Consider the following 26,618-nt stretch of genomic DNA (forward strand, 5'->3'; position numbering starts at 1 on the left):
TTCACTAAGGAGGTGACAGATTTGTACACTGAAAACTATAAAGCATTGATCAAAGCAATTAAATGAATAAATGGAAAGATAACCTATGTTCATAAATTGAGAGAATTAATATTGTTAAAATGTCCATATTACTGAGTGATCCACAGATTCAGTGCAATAGTTCTCAAAATACCATTGACATTTTTCATAGAAATAGAAAAAACAATCCTAAAATTTGTATGTAACTACAAAAGAATAACCAAAACAATCTTGAGAAAAAAAAATCCAGAGGTATCACACAACCTGAATTCCAAATCTACTGTAAAGCTAATCAAAAGCATGGTACTGGCATAAAAACAGATCAGATATATAGGACGATAAAACAGAATAAAGACTCCAGAAATTTATCTATGCATGAAAAATTGATTTTCAACAACGAAACCAACATCATACAATGGATAAATGTGCCTCTTCAATAAATTGTGTTGGGAAAACTGATATTTATGTAAAGAATGAAATTAGGGCCTTATGTTATACCACATACAAAAATCAACTTAAAATGGATTGAAGGCTTCAACATAAGACCCAAAACTATAAAACTACTGAAACAAAACATAGAGGAAAATCTCCACATTGTTCTGGGAAATGAGGTTTTTGATATGACCCCAAAGGCACAGGAAGCATAATTGTAACTACACAAGTGGGACTACATCGAACTGAAAAGCTCCTGCACAGGAAAGGAAACAACAGAGTGAAAGACGATCTAGAGACTGGGAGAATATATTTTCAAGCCACACACTGATAAGTGGTTAATATCTAAAATATATAAGGAACTCCTTTACTCAATAGCAAGAAAACAAATAACCTGATTGAAAAATGAGCCAAGGACCTAAATAGACATTTCTCAAAAGAAGACATATAAATGCCCAAGTATATGAAAAGATGCTCAAAATCACTAATCATCAGGAAAATGCAAATTAAAACTACAATGAGATATCACTTCACACATGTTAAAATGGCTACTACCAAAAAGATGAAAGAAAACAAGTGTTGGTGAGGATGTAGAATAAAGAAAACCCTTGTACATGGTTGGTGAGAAGGTAAGTTAGCATAGCCATTATGGAAAACACTATGGAGTTTCCTCAAACAAAAAGAGAATTACCATACGGTCCAACAATCCCACTATAGAGTATATATTTAAAGATATAAAATTTTAAAAAGATATGAAATTAGTATGTTGAAAAGATGTCTGCACTCCTGTGTTTGTTGCAACATTATTTACAATAGCCAAGATATGAAATCAACCTAAGTTTCAGCAATGGATGAATGAATGAAGAAAATTTGGTATATATACCCAATGAAATACTGTTCAGCCATCAAAAAGAATGAAATCTTGACATTTGTGACAACATTGGTGAACCTGACAGACATTATGTTAAAGAAAATAAGCCAGGCACAGAAAGAAAAGTACAACATGATCTAAATTATATATGGCATCTATAAAACTCGTAGAAACAGAGAGTAAAATAGTGGTTATGAGAGGATGAGAAGGTTAGAGCAATGCTCAAATAATATAAAATTTCAGCTAGGAGGAATAAGTTAAAGAGAACTCTTGTGCATTATGATGAGTGTAGTTCATAACAATATATTGTATACTTGAAAATTGCTAAGAGTAAATTTGAAGTGTCTCACCACATAAAAATGATAAATACATGAGGTAATGCATACTTAAATAGCTTGATTTAGCAATTCCACAGTGCCTACGTGTATCAAATCATTGTGCTGTATCCCATAAATATGTACAATTTTTACTTGATGAAGAGAAGTTGGCTAATGGGTACAAAAATACAATTAGAAGGAATAAGTTCTAGTGTTGTATAGATAGGAGGGTGACTATAGTTAACAATAATTTATGGTATGTTTCAATGTCACTAGAGGAAAAGATTTAAAATATTCCCAACACAAATAATAGATGTTTGAGGTGATGTATATCCCAAGTACCCTGATTTGCTCATTACAGCTTGTATGCATGTATCAAAATATCATATGTATCCCAGAAATATATGCAATCATTATATAGCAATAAAAAGCAGGGAGATATTTACATACTCACATATGCATATATGTACACACAATATAAACTCAAACAAGCATGCATGCACACAAGTTATAGATCATTTAATATAAAGGCAAACATTGAGACACTTCAAAAGCTTCATCTTATCACTATATTTTTATAGAGGGTAATATAATTATAATGACAAATAATGACAAATCTGGGACAATAAGTAAAATGTAAAAAAGATTCATTGTTAAATAATGCGATTATTTAATATAAAATAAGACTAAATTTATTGAGAGAATGTTAATGTGTTTATTATATTTATAGGTCCTTTTAATGTTAAAACATTTTGTCTTCAAGAGATCTACATAACTTGATCATAATACATGTTTTTTTCAAATTGCTAGATTCACTTGGTAATATTTTGGGGAATTTTAGCATCTGTGTGCAAAAGTGAACTTGATGTGTATGTTTGCCTTTTGATGCAGTCCTTTTATGACTACATAATCCCATATCTACTCCTCATACAATGATTTGAGGAATGTATCATTTTCTATATGATAGAAAATGATTTGTTCCTTGAATTAATAGAACCTGCCTTTAAGATTTCTGAGCTTGAGATTTTCTTTTTCTGAATACTTTAATGTTAATGTTTCTTTCATAAAGGATAATTTATTCTTCTTGTATCAACTTTTTGTAAGTAATATTATTCTAGACATTTCACCATTCATCTAAACTTTGAAATTTCATGGCTTAATTTAAAACATAATTACCTTAGCTGAATTTTTCATCTCTTTAATATAAAAGAAGCACAGAGTACTTTAATGTGCAGGATCCCATCTTGTCTTTCATGCTATTGCTGCCTAGTATTTTACTTCTGTCATATTTTTAATCACAATCTACTTTTTTGATATTACTGAGTGACAAACCACACTAAAATACACTGTCTTAAAACTAACATTTATTCAGCTTACAATTGTGGTTATAAAATTAACACTGGACTCAGTTGGTAGTTCTGGTCTCAGCCCAAGTTCTCCAGTAGCCTGCAATTAGTTGTGAGTCAGCTAGGTGTGTCTACATCTGGATTTGTCAGGCTATTGGCAGAGGTGCATTGATTCTTCTTTCGGTGGTCTTCCATCTTCCAGCAGGCCAGACTAAGATATGTTCACCTGGAGGTGAGTTCCAACACAAGAACAAGAGCACACAGGCCTTTTGATGCCTAAGCTTGGAACTGGCACATCACTTATATATATTTTTACCAATTCTTTTTCTGACTATTCTTTCTTTCATCTCGTACTATCATCTAGGATAATTGCCTTTAGTTCTCTAAAACATCTGTTACAATTTCCTGTAATGAAATTTTTGTTGTTGCTTTTGATGAATTTTGGAATACTTTTTTAATCTGAAAATTTCTTCATTTTGAAAACATTCTTGAAAGGGAAATTTTCTGGAAATCCCATTCAATATTTTCATCCTATTTCACTTATATCATCTCAGCATTTCTAAGAAAATTTTCAATATTATTTGGATTCCATTATCAAGAAGTCTAATTGTCATTCTTTTGAAAGTCTTCTCTCTAGGGCTGCTTTTAAGGTTCTTCATTGCCTTTGTGTTGGGCACTATCAGTAGAATTATTGTAGAAAGAGTATAAAATTACACAAAATGAATTCAAGAAAACTTAATAAATACTGAGGTTTTAAAAATGCACCCTTAGCAAACTGATGCAGGAACAGAAAACTGAATACCACATGTTCTCACTTATACGTGAGAAGAAATGATAAGAACACATAGACACCTAGAGGGGAACAACACACACTGGGGGCTTTTAGGGATTAGAGGGTGGGAGGAGGGCGAAGATTAGGAAAAATGGGTTCTAGGCTTAATACCTGGGTGACAAAATAATCTGTACAACAAACCCCCATGACACAAGTTTACCTATGTAAGAAACCTGCACGTGTACCCCAGATCTTAAAATTAAAGCTAAAATAATATGTTTTAAAAAGTATGTTACTGATGAATAGAAGATTATTCTAACACAAATGACATGATGAAAACACCAAAATAAAGCATGAGAATTTCATGTGATAATTGAGAAGGCATTTATAAACATAAAATAAAACCAAAGAGTAATTTAGAATAAAAAATGCACCAAAAATGAGGTATCTTGATAACGTAGAGGAAGGAGAATAAGAAAAGGAAGATTCAAAAAGATCTTCTGTTGGATAAGTAAGAAATAAAGACAGCTTTCAGATTCCAATTAAAATAGGCAACAAGATGTTAGTATTTCCTTTTATTGCCCTAGACCTCCAGCAATGCAGGACATTCCCCAGGGTGGCCTTAGAATGACCCAGTTCTCCCCACTGTCTTGTTTGTAGTTCTTAAGATGTACAATGTGCTAGGAGTGCAACATTCCTGAGATAAGGAGAGGCTGACTGGAACAGCATGGGCTCAGTGCCAGTTCCACCCTAAAAGGAGGATGTTCTTCAATGCTTTAAATCAGCAACTCACGTGACCTCAAGATATCAAACTTGGGAATGGCGGGCTGCTTTCCATGCTCCCTTCTCTGTAGTGCTGGTGGGAAATACACACAGGAGACTTCATCTGCCCTGGGAAGCTTTCCTGAGCCTTGGGCCAGCTCACAGTGAGTCCTAGGCTTCTGTTGTTCCTTTCTGCCTAACTGTAAGTATTAATAATAAAACTCAAATAAGTTGGTAATCAATGTACAGTGAACCTGCTTCACAGCAACATTTTTTATAATTCCCTTTATATTGAGGAATTGAAAGATTATGAAATCTGATCTAAATAATTTTGTGCTATTTAAGAAGATAGTTGCTAGTAAATGGATTATAAACTTGTATTAATCTTAGAAATTATATAAATTACATTCTTCATGAAAGAGAATAAGAGCAATTGTAATTTGTCAAATATTCTGTTTCTTCAATATACCTGTAGATGAAATATGTCAATTTAGTAAATTATAACTATTTGTCATAATAATTTTCTAAATCTGCTATTCCTACAAAGTTGTGTGTTTTAATTTTATTAAAAAATAATGTAAGCTACTAAGCTCTGTCCAACTTTGTTTGTCAAAATTGCTCAGGGCAAAAATTTCCAGTGGAAAGCAAGAAATAAGATAGAAAACATTAATGAGTTAAAACAAAACTTTTTTTTTTTTTTTAAAGAGAACCTATGGGGTTTCTTTCATTTCTATTTTAACATGTAAATATATTCCATCAGATGAACTATAGCAGAATTGTAAGGCAGAAAAATGAGATGTTAACTGGAGACTTGGGTGGGAGGCATTAATTTGGGTTTTAACTGGAGTAAAATTTAAATTTTACTGTACTGGAGTAGAATTTAGATTATCATATTGCACGCATTACCCGTCTTTCAGTTTGAGGGCATTGCATTCTCTCAAAAGAGGAGTACAACTTGATTTCATGTGCTCTCCCAAGAAGTGAAATTGATTAATTTCTTACAGCTTTATATTTTTGTCTGTATTTTTTAAGGTTTCCTACAAACCATTTTAAATGTGTCTAGTAACTGATGGACATTCTTCCTTGGAGATCATCTGTAAATGCATGCATGCTGGTGGTGGTGGTATGGGTAGTACAAAGGAGTAGAACAAACAAAAATCTTTCAGAAAGAAGGGGATTATCTTGTGTTTTATGTAGTTATTGTATAATCTCTCATACTTTTTATTTATTTATTTGAAATAGGGTCTTTCTTTGTCGCACAGGCTGGGGTACAGGAACACAGTCATGGCTCACTGCAGCCTCAACCTCCTGAGCTCAAGTGATCCTCCCACCTTGGTCTCCCAAAATGCTAGCATTACAGGCGTGGGCCACTGTGCTCAGCCCCTTTATGTTTTTTAATTGTGATGATATTTCCCTGCGTGGTATTTTTTTTCGTGTACAAATGCCAAAAGTCTAATAAAAGAAGTTGATATTTCTATCTGTACTGAGTCATTTGGTGGGAACAAAGATACACTAAGAAAAGCAAGGGATCAGGAACAAATATATAAAGAGGGAGAGAAAGGAATTTTGCATCGTATCAAAATAGGGATAACAATATTTTATTTTTAAGAAACATTCTTCAGTTACAACATATATACCAAAAATTCATCTAAGTGTACAATTTAATATTTATTAGCATTTTTAAAGAGTTGTGCAACTACCATCATACTAAAATTTTAAGCATTTGTTATCATCCTCAAAGGAATCCTCATACCATTAGCATTCAAGCCTTGTTCCTCTTTCCCCTCAGCTCTAATTAGCTACTAATCTACTCTCTGTCTCTGAGATTTGTCTATTCTGGAGCTTTTATATACATTTATTAATGCAATAATATATTATCTTTTGTGATTGGCTTCTTTCACCTAGCATGTTTTTCAGGGCAGTCCTTGTTACAGTTTATCAGCACTTCATTTGTTTCACTGCTGAGTACTATTCCACTGTATGGATATACCATATTTTGATTATTCATTCATCAGTTGATGAATATTTGTAATGTTTCCACTTTGTGGCTGTTATTTATAATGCTGCTATGAACATTAGTGTGCAAGTCTGTGTGTGGACATATGTTTCTATTTCTCTTGGGTAGATACCAAGGAATGGAATTTCTAAGTCTATGCTTAACATTTTCGAGAAATTGTACAACTGTTTTCCAAAATGGTTTCATCAATGTACATTCACACCAGCAAATATTTTAGATTTCCACATTCTTGTCAACATGCATTGTATGTTTCTCTCTTAAGATAACCCTTTAGTGAGTATGAAATGCTACTTCCTTGTGGTTTTGATTTGCATTTTTCTATTATACATGCTTTTGAGCATACTTTCATGTGCTTATTGGTCATTTATATGTCTTTTTTGGAGAAATAGTCATTCAAATCCTTTGACAACAATCCACTTGGAAATTGAATTGTTATCTTTACATCGAGTTTATGAATTCTTTATATATTCTTTATATATTATGGGTATAAATCCTTTATCAGACATATGATTAGCAAATATTTTTATCACTCTGTAGATAATATTTTTATTATCTTGGTAGTGTTGAAAAGTTAAAAGATTTTAATTTTGATAAAGTTCAATTTATAATTTTATTGCCATGATTTTGATGACTTACCTAATAAATTATTGTCTATCCCAAGGTCATGAATATTTATTGCTATATTTTTTCCAAGAGTTTTATGGTTTTAAATCTTATATTTAGGCCTATAACCCATTTGAGTTAAATTTTGTGTATAGTGTGAGGTATGGGCCCAATTTTATTCTTTAAGATATGGATATCCAGTTGTTGCAAAAACATGTGTTGCAAAGAGTACTTCATTGCAGCTCAATCACAACTTTCTACCAAAATACCTTTTAGAGGCCCCTGTGATTCTTACCGCCATTATAACAAAACAAACACATACATCTTAAACTTCTACATTTGGGGGGGTATATGGAATATCTGGGATATTTACTACTTGAAAATGGGCTTTACTCTTATTCTTTCCACAGAAATATGATACTTTATGTATTCTAGAATAGCTTATGTTATTGTTTACAAGTAACTAAAATATCTTATAAAATATTAGTAATTGATAGAAGAATGAAACTTGATGCTCAGTTTAGGTTTGGGCTACCAGCAGGAGGGAGCATAATGTTTAAAATTTATTTTCCTTCTGCTAACAGAGAACAACAGAGGAGAGAATACTAACATAAATTATTTTAAAAGAAAATTTCAAGGCTTCCACATGTATTTTGTGAAGAATGGAGACTACAAGTAAATTTTTTTTCATTTAATAACAAAGTTTAATGACTTTTCCTCCTCATCAATGTCACAGGGTGTTACTTCACTAGCCAGAAACCTTTGTGGCTGGTGGCACCTTTGCCTGAGTTTTGCTCAGGCCTGCTGGGCTCATTCCATCCACTCAGCCTGGAAGGCTGCACTTGCTGGTGCTACCAGCCTAGATCTCATGCCTCCTAAGGGCGAGCCAGGTGCAGGGTGCTGAGGGGTGCATGAGTGAGCGAACATGGGGTCCAGCTGTGTTCAGAATTGGTGGTTTCTTGGTCTTGCTGACATCAAGAATGAAGCTGCAGACCCTCATGGTGAGTGTTACAGCTCTTAAAGATGGTGTGTCCGGAGTTTGTTCCTTCAGATGTTCGTGGTCTCGCTGACTTCACGAGTGAAGCTGCAGACCTTTGCAGAGAGTGTTACAGCTCTTAAAGGTGGCGCATCTGGAGTTGTTTGTTCCTCCTGGTGGGTTCGTGGTCTCGCTGACTTCAGGAGTGAAGCTGCAGACCTTCGCAGCGAGTGTTACAGCTCTTAAAGGTGGTGCGTCCGGAGTTGTTTGTTTCTCCTGGTGGGTTCGTGGTCTCGCTGGCTTCAGCAGTGAAGCTGCAGACCTTCACGGTGAGTGTTACAGCTCATAAAGTTAGTGAACACCCAAAGAGTGAGCAGCAGCAGCAAGAATTATTGCAAAGAGCAAAAGAACAAACCTTCCACATCTGGAAGAGGACCCAGTGGGTTGCCACTGCTGGCTCCTGTGGCCTGCTTTTATTCCCTTATTTGGCCCCACCCACATCCTGCTGATTGGTCCATTTTACAGAGCGCTGATTCATCCGTTTTACAGAGTGCTGATTGGTCCATTTTGACAGAGTGCTGATTGGTGCGTTTACAAACCTTTAGCTAGACACAGGGTGCTGATTGGTGCATTTACAATCCTTTAGCTGGACATAAAAGTTCTCCAAGTCCCCTACCCGATTAGCTAGATACAGAGCGCTGATTGGTGTGTTTACAAACCTTTAGCTACACACAGAGCGCTGATTGGTGTGTTTATAATCCTTTAGCTAGACACAGAGTTCTCCAAGTCCCCACCCGACCCAGAAGCCCAGCTGGCTTCACCTCTCACAGTCACTGCAGCCGGGCACGCCAGCTGCAGGAGGGTGGGCAGCTCCAAGTGCCGGCACTGGTGCTGGCTCCCTGTGAAGCTGTAGCTGGACCAAGTGTACCGCAAGCAGCTTCCACTGCTGACACCAGGGAATGTGGTGGTGCTTGGAAGCTTGGAGATGCCAGGAAACAGAGAGCCCCAAAGAGGGTGCCACAGCCCAGACTCAGGGAGCTCCTAGATCTGGGCTCCCTGAAGTGCCACATCTCTTCTCTCCTTCTCTCTTCACTTCTTCTTGTTGCCGCCAACATGGTGAGTGGGGTGTATGTTTCAGCCCTATTGTGTTATAGCTCTTTTAGTCCTGCCATTTGGTGGGTATCGAGTTCTTGTCCTGCATCCAGGAAGAATGAGTTATGCAGACAACTGGAGGGTAAGGCGATGAGGTGCTTTATTGAGTGAAAGTACAGCTCTCAGGAGACCCAAAGTGAGTAGCTCTTTTCCACAGGCAGGTCATACTGAGTGCAGCTCTCAGCAGAAAGAAGACCCACAGTGGGTAGCTTCTCTCTACAGGCAGGTCATCCTGTGGAGTCTGTAGCCCTCAGCTGACAGGAGACCTGCAGTGGGTAGCACCTATTCACAGGCAGGTCAGCCAGACATCTGCCTGAGTCTGGCTCAGTCCAGGGGGTTTTATGGGCTTCAGAGCGGAGAAAGAACGTGCTGATTTGTCCATAGGCAGCCATGGGTGGGCCTGGAAAAAGCACTGTAAGTTCTCACTCTGGTCTGTGGAACTGGCAGCCTAGACCCCAGGCTTCAGGCCTTCCCAGGCCCAATCGTGGGGCTTCACTGGGGATCCGCTCCTTCCTGCCCAGGAGCCTGTCTGCTTCTCACGGCCATCAACCTGCCGTCCCCAGCACTCAGTCTGTTTGTGCCGAGCAGTGCCTGCAGGCCCATGCTGAGCCCCACTCAGCCTCCCTCGGCCTCCCTCACATTCTTGATACCCAAAGTCTGGAGGGGGGCTGAGGCAGCAGGGGACTGGCTTGTCAGTGCTGCCTTGAGTGCCTGCACACCTGGCTGGGTGGTGACAGGGCCCTGGCTTGGCCTTAACTCTGCTCCAAAATCAGACTGGGTGCTGAGATCAGGGAAAGGCTGGGCAGCGAGAGTAGGCATTTCTGAGCCTGCAGGGGAAGCAGTGCTTCCCAGGCCACGAGAGCATAGGAATGCCTAGATCTGCAGCCATGGCCTAGGAGGACAGAGGTCCAGCTCCTCCAACTCAGAAGGGGGCGGGGCTTCCACCTGTTCCGGTCTCCTGCAGGCTCTGTGGCATGAAAAGCCCCACTGTGTCTCCCCCACTGCAGCTGGTGTCTTCACAGCAGTGGCTCTAGACAGGTCGCTGCCATCAATAAATAAGTAAACCCTAAGGCCTAGTTTGGGAACCTAAGCTGCGAAGCAAAAATGTTATAAAAGGCTAATTACTCTGTGAGCAGGGGAAATCTTTCGAGTTTATGTTGCCTTTAAAAATAAATTTATTTTTTCTTATGAATTTAGACTTTATTCCAGAAACTCTGTGTGTATATGTGTGTGTTTGAATGTATATGAATGTGTATTTTTTTCAAGGTTTACACAGTGAAGACCTGAAAAGGACAGGAGTAGAGAGAAATCTTACTTACTACTCATATTTTTGTGGAGATTTGGAAAGGTACCCAAGGTCCATACTGATCTGATTTGCTGAAGAACCTTCATAGTGATATTCTAGAGAGAATAATTAGAACTCCAATAAATGTATGGTACATTCAGGATGGGAGAAAACTGCTTCAAGAAAACTTGTTGATTAGTGGAATTGAAGTTTTACTCAAGAGGGCAGTGGAGGATTGAAAAGGGGGTACAGATTCCAAGGAGGAAAAAAAAGGAACACAGTCCTCAACATAGAGAAGTTGTACTAGGAAATGGAGAGAACCTTTGAAAAGACCTTTGCAAAGGATTTAACATTCTTCTGAATTTTTCCCTGGCCTTTGTTAATAGCATATTTACCCTGTAGTTGCAAGAAGACTTTTCTCACTACGTTGTTTTGCTAGCTAGATATCAAACTTCCAGTTTAAAAAAGTGTGTGATGTTAAGGAAAATTTAGAAACTATGTAAGTAAGGGGTTAAACTCTTCTCAGACTACTCTGGGCTGTATGGAATTGGCAATATATTTTCAGTAAGAGCCATACTTTATTCATCTGGAAACAGGCAGCTGTGTGGACTAAGTATAATCGAAATAATTGAGACTCTTCCCCAACCCCAAGTCACCTTCCCTAAACTTTACTTGAAGCAGATCCTCCTGGAAAGGGAGGAATGTACACATTGGTTGCTCATATAATGGAACATTAAGTCTTCTTGACATCAAGTAATTCCCAGCTGATCTGTTTTTAAATATCAGACAATTTATCTGAAATTTCCCTGTTTCCAATGTCACACCCTCTAAATTATTCTCCCCAGAGATGGGAGAGTATCAAAGTGATATATCTGAAAATGCATAATTAATAATTTAATGTCCTAGCTTTAAAATTTCTTCATGGCTTATAATGACCTGCAGGGCAAAATCCAAATTATTTTGTTGAATATCCAAGGCTTTTGAGAATCTTAACTCTTCCCTTTCTCTCATTATTTCTTTATCTCCTTCAGGAAAAATCTCCTTTGGTCCATCACCCCTCCATCTTCTTAGGATACTGTAGTTACTAATAGCAGCATCTATATTTTGTTGCCTTTATTTGTTTTTCTCCTCTGCTAGCCTGTGACCTTCAAGAGAGCAAAAAATTATATCTTCTACCTCTATATTCTCAGTATGTGGCTTGCAAACTAACAGAGTAATTAACAAGCAATATTTTATTGAATTAATTGACATGTGATCCTTCCTATGCCCCTATTTTGTTAGTTATAAAACACCTTCCCCTGTATGGTAGCTGTTCAGGTCCAGGTGATTTCATCCTTCTTCCTTTTTAGTTAGTTGGGGTGAAGGCACTCTGATCAATTGGTGGTGAGTGGAAGTGTTAGGTTCAGTTGTAGTTAGAAATCATATTCCTAAAAGTGGAAACCCTTCACTTTCTTTCTACTTGCTGCAGATTAGAAAGCAGATAAGGTGCTGGTGACCCGGATTTGACTTTAATGAGGAGTCTTCACTCTGGAAAAGGTGAAACAGATAGAAGGAACCTAGATCCTTGGAAAACTTCATGGACTAATTTCCACTGCTCTTCTTGGATTGCTCACATGCCTCTGGACATAAGGGAGAAATATTTTTTAGTAAAGGTTAGCCTATCCTCTAACTAGTATATCTGGGAGTGCATTGGATAAAATGCCTGTGTTGCTTCTTTTGTGTGAGTGCACAGCGTTCATTCTATTGCTGATTTTAATTATCTACAAGAACCACTCTGCATTTTTCTCATCAAGACAACTTCCCTAGGATTGATCTTCAAAACATACAAGTATTTAATTTTGGAGATAAGGAGAAACATATTTTCTCTCTTTGGAGTTTTTGTCGTAGTTCTTGCTTTTCTAATATTAAACAGAAAAAAAAATCCTTCAGCTAATGTCTTGGTAAGTGACTAGGGAATAAATGGTTCTATAACAATCTTTAGGTACACCATACACACATATCTTCTAAAATTTTTACTCACATGCTTTTTAGCAAAATATCCTCACAATGTTACTACAGTGAAGATCTAGCATAACTAGATCTATAGATAATACTGTATAAACTCTATGTAACGGGCTTGTTGAATTAATGAACATTTTCAGTTTTCTTTGTAGGCATAATGACTAAGTTTTCTTTGTAGGCATGATGACTAATGCTGAATTTTTAATGATGGTAAGCTACTTTCTAGGAGACTTTGGGGGATCTACACCACCATTTGATCTGCATGCTTAATAAGAGTCACTTTTACCTGTATATGCTAGTTAGGGGGTTGCATAACACCCTAAGAAAAAGTACTTACTTTTTTTAGAGTTAGTTAAAATCCCTGACTCTGGGGTCGGATAATTTATACTTAAGTTGTGGGCTGCCACATGCTAATTGTATAGTCTTGGGAAAGTTACTTCTCTGTTTTATAGTATTTCCTCATTTATTAAATAGAATTAATGATAGTAAATATGTCATTGGGTCCTTGTGAGGAATAAATGTGTTAATACAAATAAATCTCTTAAAGCAGTGTGTTAAAAGTATTCACTATGAAAAATTGGCAATAAATAAGAGTACTCAACAAGTGTTAGCTAATTATAATCATGTAATTTAATTAACTGTTGCATAAACTAATGAAATTCAATAATGCAAAGAAGTTGTTTCTATGAAAATTAAGTTGAATGCTTTGGAATCACCCTGGAAACATAAATGATCCACACCCGCACTGATACATACACACTCACACACACACGCACACACCCCAAACCCACACATACCAAATTAAGTCTGGCCAGGGAACTAAAAATGTTAGGGGAAGAAATTCATGATATTCCATAGGGATTCTGCATTCAAATTGTTTTGCAACTAATGTTAAATAGCCCAAAATGAATAGATAATTAATGTTTATTTCCTAATTTATTTTTATTTTGTAGAGATGGGGTGGGTGGTGTAGGGGTTCTCACTATGTTGCCCAGACTAGTCTCAAACTCCTGGTCTCAAGACATCCTCCCACTTTGGCCTCCTAAAGTGCTGTGATCACAAGTGCAAGCCACCACACCCAGAAAATTAATGTTTTCTTACACAAAAAAGATAATCAGACTTCCCGTCTGCAGAGCCATACTCACAGAAAAGGTCTTGGTCCCACTGCAAAGAAGTAATGAATAAATGCACATTAATATATTTTGGGTTATAGTAAAATATGAGGTACAAGTAATCCCCCCTTATCCATGGTTTCACTCTCTGTGGTTTGAGTTATCCATGGAACTGTACAATGAGATATTTTGAGAGAGAGAGAGATCACATATCCAAAATTTTTATTACTGTATGTTGTCATAATAGTTCTATTTTATTAGTTATTGCTGTTATTCTCTTACTGTGCCTAATTTATGAATTAAACTTTATCACAGGTATGTATGTATAGGAGAAAACATCGTATATGCAGAGTTGAGTACTATCTGAGGTTTTAGGCATCCACTATGGGTCTCAGAATGTATCTCTCATGGATAATGGGGGACTACTGTCTGTATGTTTTCTTTAACAAATTATTTCATGAATCAAAATAATTACCAGTCAAATGACCAACAGTGCTTCTATGTTGCCTTTCCCTTTTAAAATGACTTAACCCTATTCTCTTTACTCAACCAGTTCCCATTACCTTATCCTGTGTCATTTCTGTTGTTTTTTGCCCCTAGGTTTAAAGAGAAGACATTCACTTTCCAAAATTTTGTTTAAAATATAACATTTTTTTCTTTTTTACATTAGATAAGTTATAATTGGAAGAAGAAGGTAGTTCCAGAGATTAGGTAATGACAAAATTAAGAAAACAGCAAAAATGGAGTAGATGAATTCTAAATTTATTCAGGTATATAAATTGCCTGACTGACCACTCCAAATCTCTCCTACTTAGATATTTAAATTCTAATCTATTTAAATTCTATTCTTAGGGGAATGACAAAAAAATCAGAAGACTAAAATCATATTTTAGTTTTCCTGACAATTGTAAGAATTGTCATTCATCATATTTATTATTTTAAAACAAATTTGCCCATTTGTTTAATATAGTAATACTTGAAAAGGGATTTTCTTCTATTTATATCAAACATTCTATGTTAAAATTAACTATGTAGAACTTGAGATTTGAAAATGAATATTTGAAAATTCTAATTTTTATCACATTAGTATGTACAAAGAAGTGTAAAATATACTCTCCCATTTCAAAGACAATCTTTTTCTTAGCCATTATGTTAATCCATTTTTAGCTCCATTCCTGGCACATATTAAGTACTTTTTAAACATTTGTTATATAGATGAATGAATAAATAAATAAATGGAGATGTGGTCACTACCCTGAAAGAGATTACCATCTAGGAAAAAAGAGATACAAGTACAAGCAAAAGATTACTAAATAAACAACTTAGGTCATAAATGCCAAATAAATTAAAGCAAAATGTGCTAAAATATACTCAACCAATGTTGAAATATTTTGGAATAAATAGATGGGAGACTGTGGAACTTTCTTCTGTGGAGTACTCTACTGAAGAACAGAAGTTGTCAACAATGTATGACAATTGAGTTCCAATACAAATAAATGGCATGAGGGAGACATTGTACTCCATAGTAAAATGGAGTGCATATATTCAATATTTTATTAATTTGAATTAAAATCTCTTATGTTGTCCTTAAAATATTGAAAATTCTAAATTAATATTAGCACCTGTGAATTTAATTTTTAAAAGAAATTTTGCATTGAATTCGATATCTAAATATTCAGATATCTAAATAATGAAACACACTTACCTGGTATTAGGACGGTTATAGGAAAGGTTGGCTTTAAATTTTTAGTGCTTTACATTGCCTACTTTTCATTACTGTTATTTGATTTTGCAAATTCATAAGCTTTATCAATAGAAGTTTCTTCTGAATTAAATTTTTCAGTGGACATTTTGTCTTCAATTAGTTTTGGATGTTTTCCAGAGAAGATACTAGAAAAATGGTTTTAGCTTTTACAGTGTTGATGCACACATCAACAATGTTCATTTCCCATATGTTTCAAATGATAAAGGCAACCAGATAATTAGTTTCTCCTGCTTCATCAAATAGATCAAAATGTTTTATTATAGTTTATAGTTTTTTGAATCTTGGCAAAAGGCAGTAGACTGTATACTCTGGTTTCTGTTTAACTGTTATCTAATAGGGAATCATACTGTTTGTAAAAGATTATAGTTGTAATATGACTTGTAAAATGATAGACATCATAATTCTTATTTTGTAAATAAAAAGTTTCCACTTATGCTATTTATAATAAACTCAAAACTAGTTTTCAAATATTTAAATTATGCATTGCATATCTTTAAAAGTTTTAATATGTAAGTTATTAATAGAAGGTGATAGTTATAGAGTTAATAACAATGTCATGTCAAAATTTACTTGGAGATTTTGTCCTTGATGGCAGTTTAATTAGTCAAGGGATGAAACTAGTAAGTTGCAAAAGAATTTCTTCTAAATCAATGGTATGTGGGAGTATGGTTGATAAAATTCATACTTTTTTGACAAACTCAAAATGTCAAAAACAAAGCAAAGCAATTGTGCCAGATATATCTGTAAGAAGAAAAGTAGTTTTTTGATGATGGCCTTTTAAAAATTAAGGTTTCAAGAGAAGATGGGATATTTTAAAGAAGTTTTCCAACCAAAACTAAAGAAAGATGTTATGCATGCACAAACAGAAGCATAATGATAATTGATTATTTTTTTTCCTCTACTGTGTCGGGATTTACAAGTCCAACATAGTGAATGTGAAAGTGGTGGCCAGAAGGATCTTTCTTTATGTTTGTTACTGAGCCTCTACAGGCTGTATTACCACTACCTGAAACCATCTATTTTCTGGTAATAAAAGTAAGTTTTTTAAATTTACTTTTTTTTTTCAAAATAGTAGTAAGCAAGAGCAATTCTCAAAGTCTATTGATAATTTTAATACTAAGTAGTTGAATATGGTTTCAGAGATTCTAAACATATAATATACTCAAATATAAAGGTTATTTTTCTGATTCATATAATAAGTGTATGATAAATGTCCCATCTGCTTTGTTAACTGAGTTGCATCAAGACAACCTCAATGAGATTATTCATTAGCACTAGTTATTTGTCCATAGAAAATAATTTTGGGTCAATTATAACAATATATAAGAATCTAGTTGTTACTTTATTTTGGATAATCTTCAAGTAGACACCTTGTCCAAATGAGAATTCTCATAATTGGCGTTGATTCATCCTCCCTCATTAGCTACAACTAAATGTTCCTATTGATTTTACTTCATATTTTTCTGTGCTTAAACTCCATTTTTAAATTTCTGGTGTCTTTACTTCTACCTAATTCAATCCTCTCTCACAATCTTGCAAAGATTATTTTTCCAATAGCTTCCTATTGCTTCCCTTTTCCAGGTGTGTCAGCCCATTCCATGCTTTGTCATCAGGGTAATAAAAAATTAATTTATCAGGCTACTGTCACACTAAAAATTTGGGCAGTTCTATAATAATGTTTCAGGCTGTGGTTTTAGAAGAAAAAATAATAAACTTCATGGCAATTTTGTAGGTATTTAAATTCCCTAAGCTGGTTTTAACACTAATATGTAAAAAGCTTATTACAATGAGAAAAAAAGCTGAACTAACCAAAAATGAACTATGTTTTTTTTTTTTGGACTCATCAGGGAACTAAGGTCACAAGGCAAACAGTCACCTTGAAATCTGGACAGACAAGGAAATCCATGGAGTTACAACTGAGGTCTGGTTTTCTGGTTAAAGCAGAAGCCACTGAAGCAATACACAGAAAATGACATTTGAATGTAATTTTGATGAATTGCTGCAGCCTGGGTGTGGACTAGCATGAGAGAAGCTCCTGGGAACCACAGGCTTAGGGAGTCCTAACACTTTTATGGGTTTTAACTCTAGGAACCCCATCAGGGCTTCACTGTGAAGATTTGAGAAAGATCCCCTAGTGGCTCTGGCAGAGGTTGGAGGAAAAGTTACCACGTAAAATATGCCTAGAACATTTCCCGTAAGAAAGGCTGACTGCCCCTGAGGAAGAAAAAGCAAACCAAAAACCCTTATCAAAGCCTTGTTCCACCTGAGGTAAAGATATTTTCCTGATTTCATCCACCTATCACTTCCCACCTCACCTAAGAGAAGTTAAGAAACATTAGTTTCTTAACATTAGTGTCACAACCCTGGGACACAGGTCCATTAAAAGACTGATTTTAATTATAAGACTGATTTTAATTATTAATTAAAAGACTGATTTTAATTATAAGACTATAGAGGGCTTACCCTCTCTCATATCTTACCACTCCATCAACGGGGTTCGAGTATAACATTGGATTGCAGCTGGCAGAGCTGCAGGACATGGATTATATCTAAAAAGGGGAGCCCAAAGGCAACAGGGGAGGCAAGAAAACTAAAGAAATTTAAAGTCTATAACACCTACAACTACAGCAAACATTAAATGTAGCCCACGTCCTACCCAGATTAAAATAAATCCTCACACTAAAGGCATATTTATGTCAGTTCCTATCGCCAGATAAGTCATGTTTATTGTTCAACAGAAAAGTTACAAGCCTTGTTTAAAGAAAAATGAAAAAATAAATAAACAAAATCACCTAAAGAGGTGAAGCAAAAATCAGAACCAAAATTAGATATGACACCAGTATTGGAATTATTAGAGAATTTAAGATAACCATAATTAATATGTTTAAAGTTTTGATAAAAAAGTAAACAACATGCAAAAAATAATGGGTAATGTAAGCAGAGAAATAAAATCCTAAGAATGAATAAAAAAGAAAATTCTAGAAGTAAAAAAAATGAAGAGAAATGAATAATGCCTTTGAAGAGCTCATCAGTAAACTGGACATAAATGAAGAAATAATCAATGGGCTTGAAGATAGCCCCATAGAGAGATTCCATGTTAAAGGAGAAATAAGAATTGGAAAAAGTGATCTGGAACATTCAATAGTTGTGGGACAATTTATAAATGTATAACATGTGTATAATTGGATTACTGAAAGTGGAAGAAAAAGAGATCAGAACAGAGTAAATATTTGAAGTAATAATGGCTAAGTTTTCAAAATTAATGACAGACATCTAGCCACAGATCCTAGAGGCTCAGAGAACACCAAGAAGTATAAATACCCAAAATTTACATCTAAACATGTCATATGCAAGCCACAGAAAGCTAACCATAAAGAGAAAATCTTGAAAAAAAAAAAAAGACCTTCTTAGACAAACAAAAACAGGTAATTTATTGCCAATGAACCAGCCCAAAGAAATGTTAAAGAAGTTCTTCAGGGAGAAGAACAATGATACAGGTTAGAAACATTATATGTATAAAGAACGGGGAGAGCATCAGAGAAGAAATAAATGAAGCTAAAACAAAATCCTTTATTTTATTATTCTTAATTGATATAAAGAGAACTTCGTTTACCATAATATTAAAGAAAATATATTTGATGACCATATCATATAAATAAGTGAAATAAATGAATGAGATCAATGTCACAAATGATAGAAGGAGAGGATTAAGAATACTCTTATAAAGTATTACATGTGAAGCAGCATAGTCTTATTTGAGGGTGGACTTAGATTGGTTAAGGTACATTACAGCCTCTAGGGAAGTGAATAAAATGGTTTTTTTAAAAATATAATTAATATTCTAAAAGAAGATATAAAATAAAATTATATAAAATACTCATTAAAACCTGAGAAGACAGAAAAAGAGAAAAAAAGAAACAAAGAACAAGTGCAATGAATAGCAGTTAAAAACATGGTCGATAATCATGACTTTAAATGCAAATGGTCTAAATACAGAAATTTATAAAAACAGATTGGCAGAATGGATAAAAACTACCAGCAAATATTCTGTCTATAGGAAATGACTTTAAAGATAAGGCTCAGATAGGTTAAAAGTAAAGGGATGGGGAAAGATATATCACACTAACAGTAATCAGAAGAAAGCTGTAGTAGTTATGTATAAATTTCAGACAAAGCAGGCTAGAGAACAGAACATTCATCAGAAAATTAATCAGATAATGAAGGTCATCATATAATTATAATGGGTCTATTCTCTAAGAAGACATAACAGTACTTAATATGTATGCATAAAAACTTTCTTAGCTTGATTCCTCATGTGTAAAATAGGAAACATAAAACATCCCTCGGAGGATTTTTAATATTAATATGTAAATTGACCATTCATTTAATATATCTTAATTTTTTTGGTGTACTTGACATTCATAATGTGTTGTCACTTTCCTTTCTACTCTCAATTAATGCTACTCTTTCCCAAACATGCTTCCTGCAGCCATGTCAAATGCTAATGGTTTTGTGAATAGCCCCACACATGTTCATATGTGAACTTTTTCACATGTAATTTATTCTGCCACCAGACTCAACCTGTTTATCCTATGAAATCTTTACAATCTTGCAAGAAATTGATATAGAATTAATTCCTAGGCTCTCACTGTTTTCATAGATATTGTAGTTGACTGTAATATAACTTATTTCATTGCATTGTGTGCCATTCCCTATATCCTTTTTTCCCGTTGTAATGAAAGTTCCTGATGTAGAGGTACTGTATGGTATTTTAACTTTTGTCCTTTGCACTTAGCAAAACAACTTGCACAGGACAGTACTTACTAATGAAATAACGCTATATTCTCATGATTTCCCATTGACACAATGGATTTACATTTGAGGCCTTTAGCATGGATTCTTTTTCTTTAAATTTGATCTCTGTTTTCTCTCAAAGTCTTATAAACTCTTACTTACCATTCATGATCTTGCTCACTATAACACTGGTATGCTTCCTTCTAAATGTTTTATAATTTTAGCATCTATATTTACGTTTATGAGTCATTTCGAATTAACTTTTATGTTGAATGCATCAAGAAGAGATTTATTTTTTCATCTATTCTTTATTCAGTTGTTCCAGTACACCAATTGCTGAAAAGATTTTCTTTCTCCATTGAATTACATTGTTGCCTGTCGAATATAATTCAACTGTATCTATGCAGAGCTATTTCTGGGCTCTCCTTTGTTTCATGCATCTATTTGTTTATCTTATGCCTGTATCACAGACTTGGTTGGTGTAGCTTTATAATAAGTCTCGAAGTCAGATTTTACAAATCCTCAAATTTTCTTTACTTTTCAATAATGTTTGACGGTTCTATCTAGGTTTGTTATACTTCCATATAAATTTTAGCATTTGTTTTTCAGTAATGGCAGAAAAGCCTCCTCAGATATTGATTGAAATTGCATGCCATCTTTGATTAAGTTGGGGATAATTGATATCTTTTTTTTTAACTAGAAAGTACCTTTTATTTTAAATAAAATAATATGTTAATTGCAAAAATACATGCTTAACTTTACAATATTTATTTAGGTCACCTCTAACTTTTCTCAAGAAAGTCTTCCTGTTTGCAGAGTAGAGGTCTTGCTCAGCTTTTATTATATATGGCCCTAAATGTTATATTTTTTTGTAATATAATGAATGATACTGATTTTTAAATTTTATTTTGCAACTGTTTTTGCTAATTTGTAGAAATACAACAGATTTTGTATTGATCCTAAATCCTGAGACCTCACTGAATTCACCTATTACATCTAGAATTTTTAATATATTAATATTTCCTAGATGTAAATAATTTGGTTGTCTGCAGAAAAAAAATACTTACTTTTTTCCTCCCTTGTTACTTTTCCCTCTCTTTCTTCTTTGCTCCTTTGCTCACTCCCTTTCTTCCTTATTTTTACTTTAATGCAATATCTAGGACCTTTGAAAAGTACAATGTTGAATACAAATGGTGAAAAAGTATACTACCTTTCCTTGTCGCCAATCTTAGTGGTGGTGAATGTCTAATATTTTATCAATAAGTGTGATGTCAGCGGAAAGGTATTCACAGATTACTCAAATTTTCAAATTGAGGAAGTTTTATTTCTAGATCCTGAGACTTTTTATCATTAATGAGTGCTAGATTTGTCTAATGCTTTTTTGCATCTGATAAACAACGTGATTTATCTTTTTTATTCTTGTTAATGTGATACATTACATTCATTGATTTCTGAATGTTAATATAACCTTGAATTCTTGGCATAAACTTCAGTTAACAATGATATATTTTCTAATTACACATATGCTAAATTGCCTTGTATTTTCCCGCTGGTAATTGGCTTTCTGATCAGTTGCTTTTTGTTTTTTTCTTCTGTACTTCCTTTAAGATAACATCTATTGACCTGTCTTTAAATTCACAGATTGTTTCTTTTTCAGTTTAATTCTCATGTTAATCCCATTTTGTATTGCAGATGACAGAATTTCTATATTCTAATAGTTTTATTTTCTCTGTTGAGATTCACCATCTGTTTATCGATACTTTGTTTGTCAATTCTTGTACTTAGTTAGTTATTTTAAAGTTCATGTTTGCAAGTTCCAATATGTAGTTTATCGGTGAGTTAGATGCTTTTGATTTTTTTTCTTCATTGTGAAGTCCAGTTTTTGCTTGTTCACATAGCTTATAATTCTTATACTGCGTATCAGACATTGTGTGTAGACGAACTAGGAAGGTCAGAGTATACTGTTGTTTAGTTGTGTTTCCCCAGAGTGTACGAACATTATTTGTGTCTGTTGGTTACAGTGAGAAAGCAATCATTTAATTTGTACCAGTTGTTCAATGACTGAAATCAACTGAGTTAAAAAGCTTTAAGATTAAGCTCATTTCGGCCTGACGCAGTGGCTCATGCCTGTAATCCTAGCACTTTGGGAGGCTGTGGCGGGTGGATCACCTGAGGTCGGGAGTTTGAGACCAACCTGACCAACATGGAGAAACCCCGTCTCTACTAAAAATACAAATAAAACTAGCTGGGCATGGTGGTGCATGCCTGTAATCCCAGCTACTCAGCAGGCTGAGGCAGGAGAAGCACTTGAACCTGGGAGGCAGAGGTTGCAATGGGTTGAGATCACGCCACTGCATGCCAGCCTGGGCGACAGAGTGAGACTCTGTCTCAAAAAGAAAAAAACAACAAAAAAAAAACAACAAAAACAAAACCAAAAAAAACCAAAAGCATCCAAATCCCTGAAAAAAAAAAGAAAAAAAAAAAGTTAAGCTCATTTCTGGCTAGTCCAGTCCAAGACATCCAGTTTTGTGGCTGCAGGTTGCTGCTGGGAGCTGCCACTGCTATGGAGCAATTACTCTGTTTTATTGAATGTGGGGTCTAGAGAGGTATTGCCATCACATTTACAGTTCCTGAAACTATTAGAATAAGTGTTAGAGTTTTTCAAGTATGTAAGTTGTATGTGTTTCAATCTCAACATCATTGTCTTTATTACTTCAGCGAAACTGAAGAGGAGTGAGATTAGGAGAAGGGTTACACCAAAAAATATTTTGTATTCCTGCCTACTTAACAGTTGTCAATATCTTGTCAGATCTCTTCTGAACTGGGTATAGTTTCTGGATTTTTTGAATGTTTGTCTAGACCTAGACCTAGACCTAGTGTTTGCCCAGAGCTGTTGAAGGAAGCTGATTGCCCGTGAATGCTTCAGTGGAAACCTGTTCATCAAGCCTTTCTTGTATCTGCCACTAATAAATAACCCTATAGACTGATATAATTTTCAAATATTTTCCAGTTTTTTTCTTGATGTTACCATAGAGGTAAAGTTCTTCTTTATTCTTTTACACCAAAACAGGAAGTAGGTCTATGGAATATATACATTTGGTTTGAGTGTTAATTTCTCAAATGTGGCCTCTGAAGAGTCTATGGAGCCTTATTATGCAGGAGTAAATATTCCTTTAGACCCAGTCATATTTTCAAGGTAGATATGTTCAGCATATTTACATTCCATAATTTATGAAGCTTTTCCACTAAAAATAATCCAGATAGTCTATTGTGGAAGAGCAAGCTTGGATCCACTAACAAATAAAGATGAAGCAAATATAAATTAAAATTGGTTTTCAGCATGGTGTGCAGTTATGTGGAAAGCAGGGGAAGAGAAGAAAAACTAGCTGTGAACCAAGGGAGATAAAAAAAATAATTGACACTAATGTTTCAGTGGCATAACACTACTGTTCAATCAATGAACCAAGGAAGATTTCTTAAAGATTGGTAGATATATGGAAGTATGCCAGTGTTTTAGTGAGGAAATATATAACTACATGGGTGAGGGCATCTGCACTGTGGTGTAGAGGTCACTGATGTAGATTCCAGATAACCTAAAGGTGTGCAATATTGCTAGAATGTATTTTCAGAATTTAACATAGAGGAAATATTTTTAAATGTTTTTCAAATTTAAAAAAGTAATACATATTTGTAGTAACAGTTAGTATAAAATAGCACAAAAATAGCACAAGTTTTATTAAGCCAAAATATTTACCTCTCATCCTTTGAGCTATTTAGTGTTAACAATTTTGTGGATATCTTTGAACACCTTTCTTCTACCTGCTTACATGTACATAAACAAGTATTTTATATATAAAGAGAGTGTTTAGAGAGAAAAGTTCGAGCTATTTCTTTCAACCAAAGTCTGAACATACTGCATACGTTTCCTTGCAACATTAAATCATGGAAGTCTGTAAATTCAGAGATAGCTGTAAGTTCTGCATGACTTTTATTATGAACTACTATGCTACTTATTTCCTCATTCTGACCCCCCACACTGTCCTGCATTCTATCCACATAAACCTCCACTTCAGTACCCTCATAATTCATATTAACAACTTGGTGGGTATCTGTCTGTACTTTGCCTCATGCAGCTGAACCTTATATGAGCACATACCCTCACAGTATTTTAGATAGTTAGATAGATGTAAGTGTGCCAAGTTTTTTGTTTTTTTATTTCATGTTTCTTTATAGTGTCATAATAACAATTACTCAGACCCTAGAACTTTCTTTGAACTGCACAATGGCCATCTCATTCAACAATACCTTATGGAAAACAACTCAGAACAAATTTTATATTGTAATTTATGTTTTTGATAGTCTCATATTACATAGTGTGACTCTATCATAATTTATTTAGCCATTATCTTACTTAGTATGTGACCATTTTGTTTTTATTTATTTATAACTACAAATAATTCTGTGGTAAAAATTTTGGGGTACATGTGTTTAGGTACTGGCACTTTTATTTCTATAGGATAGAAATCTAAAAGTGGGATTGCTAATTATGTATAAATTTATTATAGTGGATGTTGCTAGATTTAGTTTCCAAAGAGCCATAACAATTTATATTTTTCACCCACAATGTGAATTGTCTTAAATCCCAACCAGCAGTAGGTACTATAATCCTTTTTTTAACTTTTGTCATTTTGGCACATATAAAATAACAGTTCACAGCTAGTTTTTAGTGTGCTTTGCTGACAACTAGAGTTTGAGCATTTCTTAACATATGTGTTATCACGTGATGTTTTTTCCTTCTGTAACTTACCATTTCAAAGCATTTTATTCTTTTTCTGCTGTCATTATATTTTTCTTGTCAATTTTTAGGAGTTCTTTGTACAGATAGCTAAGAGCTCTGAATTGTAGATAAGATATTGTACATTTTTGTATACCTGAGTTTGTGGCCTATAAAACAACAAAAAGAAGCACTACATATATGAATAGGTAGGACATATGAGTATGCCTGGGACTGTCTCAGTTTTCTCCTGTCTACCCAGTTGTATGTCCTGGCTAATGCCCCTTTTTATTCTCAAAAGTTTTCTCGTGTAAGCTATGTGATTACCTTAGATATAAGTAACATTTTAAGGAACTAGAGATGTTCAAACAAGAGAAAATAACATTCTTGCTTACATGTATATGTATGTGTTGACATAATAAACATAGACACACACATACATATCTTTATATACACACAGGCATATGGACACACACACATATCTATATATCTATTTTTCTTTTACCATTATAGACACAATTGTGTCCAGAATTGGTGGGTTCTTGGTCTCGCTGACTTCAAGAATGAAGCTGTGGACCTTCACGGTGAGTGTTACAGTTCTTAAAGATGGTGCATCTGGAGTTTGTTCCTTCCGATATTCGGACATGTCTGGAGTTTCTTCCTTCTGGTGGGTTCGTGGTCTCGCTGACTTCAGGAGTGAAGCTGCAGACCTTCGCAGTGAGTGTTATAGCTCATAAAGGCAGCGCGTCTGGAGTTGTTCGTTCCCCCAGGTGAGTTCGTGGTCTCGATGGCTTCAGGAGCGAAGCTGCAGACCTTCACGGTGAGTGTTACAGCTCATAAAGGCGGTGCAGACCCAAAGAGTGAGCAGAAGCAAGATTTATTGCAAAGAGCAAAAGAACAAATCTTCCACAGTATGAAAGGGGACCGGAGTGGCTGCCAGTGCTGGCTGGGGCAGCCTGCTTTTATTCCCTTATCTTACCCCACCCACATCCTGCTGATTGGTCCATTTTACAGAGGGCCGATTGGTCCGTTTTGACAGGGTGCTGAGTGGTGCCTTTACAAACTTTTAGCTAGGCACCGAGTGCTGATTGGTGCGTTTACAATCCCTTAGCTAGTCAGAAAACTTCTCCAAGTCCCCACCCAACCAGAAGCCCAGCCTGCTTCACCGCTCACTGGCACTCTCCAGGGGACTTTGCGGAACCTAGCCCAGGCACTCTGACAGCCCAGAGGGAGTCATCGTAGACAACCAAGAGGAAAAGAGGGAAAGGGAGAAAGAGACAAGAGACCCGCCATCGTGGACAACCAGGACCTAGCCCCCGATCAAGTCCAGCAGGCTTCGCGCGGCGCCCACCCGGAAGTCCCGCCTGCCCGCCAGGGCCACGCGCAGCCCAGGTTACCACCCGCGCCTGTCCCTCCACACCTCCTCCCGAGCAGAGGGAGCGGGCTCCGGCCTCAGCCAGCCCCAGAGAGGGCCCCCCACAGCGCAGCGGCGGGCTGAAGCGCTCCTCAAGCGCAGCCAGAGCAGATGCCGAGGCAGAGGAGGCGCCAAGAGTGAGCCACGGCTGCTGGCAGGTTGTCACCTCTCACAATGAATAGAATTAAGCCACCCTGTGGGAAACAA

The 26,618-nt window shown here is 35.5% G+C and overlaps 1 long non-coding RNA gene across 1 annotated transcript in view; it reads left to right on the top strand.

The window, feature by feature from the left end:
* LOC129049888 (uncharacterized) overlaps positions 1-26,618 on the top strand; it is a 602,992-nt gene that overhangs the window by 489,320 nt on the left and 87,054 nt on the right. The window contains exon 5 of the long non-coding RNA XR_008513264.2: positions 25,511-26,569. This is a non-coding gene — a long non-coding RNA (uncharacterized LOC129049888). The remainder of the gene's footprint in view (positions 1-25,510; positions 26,570-26,618) is intronic.

Source organism: Pongo abelii, chromosome 15 (assembly GCF_028885655.2).
Source record: "Pongo abelii isolate AG06213 chromosome 15, NHGRI_mPonAbe1-v2.0_pri, whole genome shotgun sequence".
In the NCBI taxonomy this organism is placed as follows: Eukaryota; Metazoa; Chordata; class Mammalia; order Primates; family Hominidae; genus Pongo; species Pongo abelii.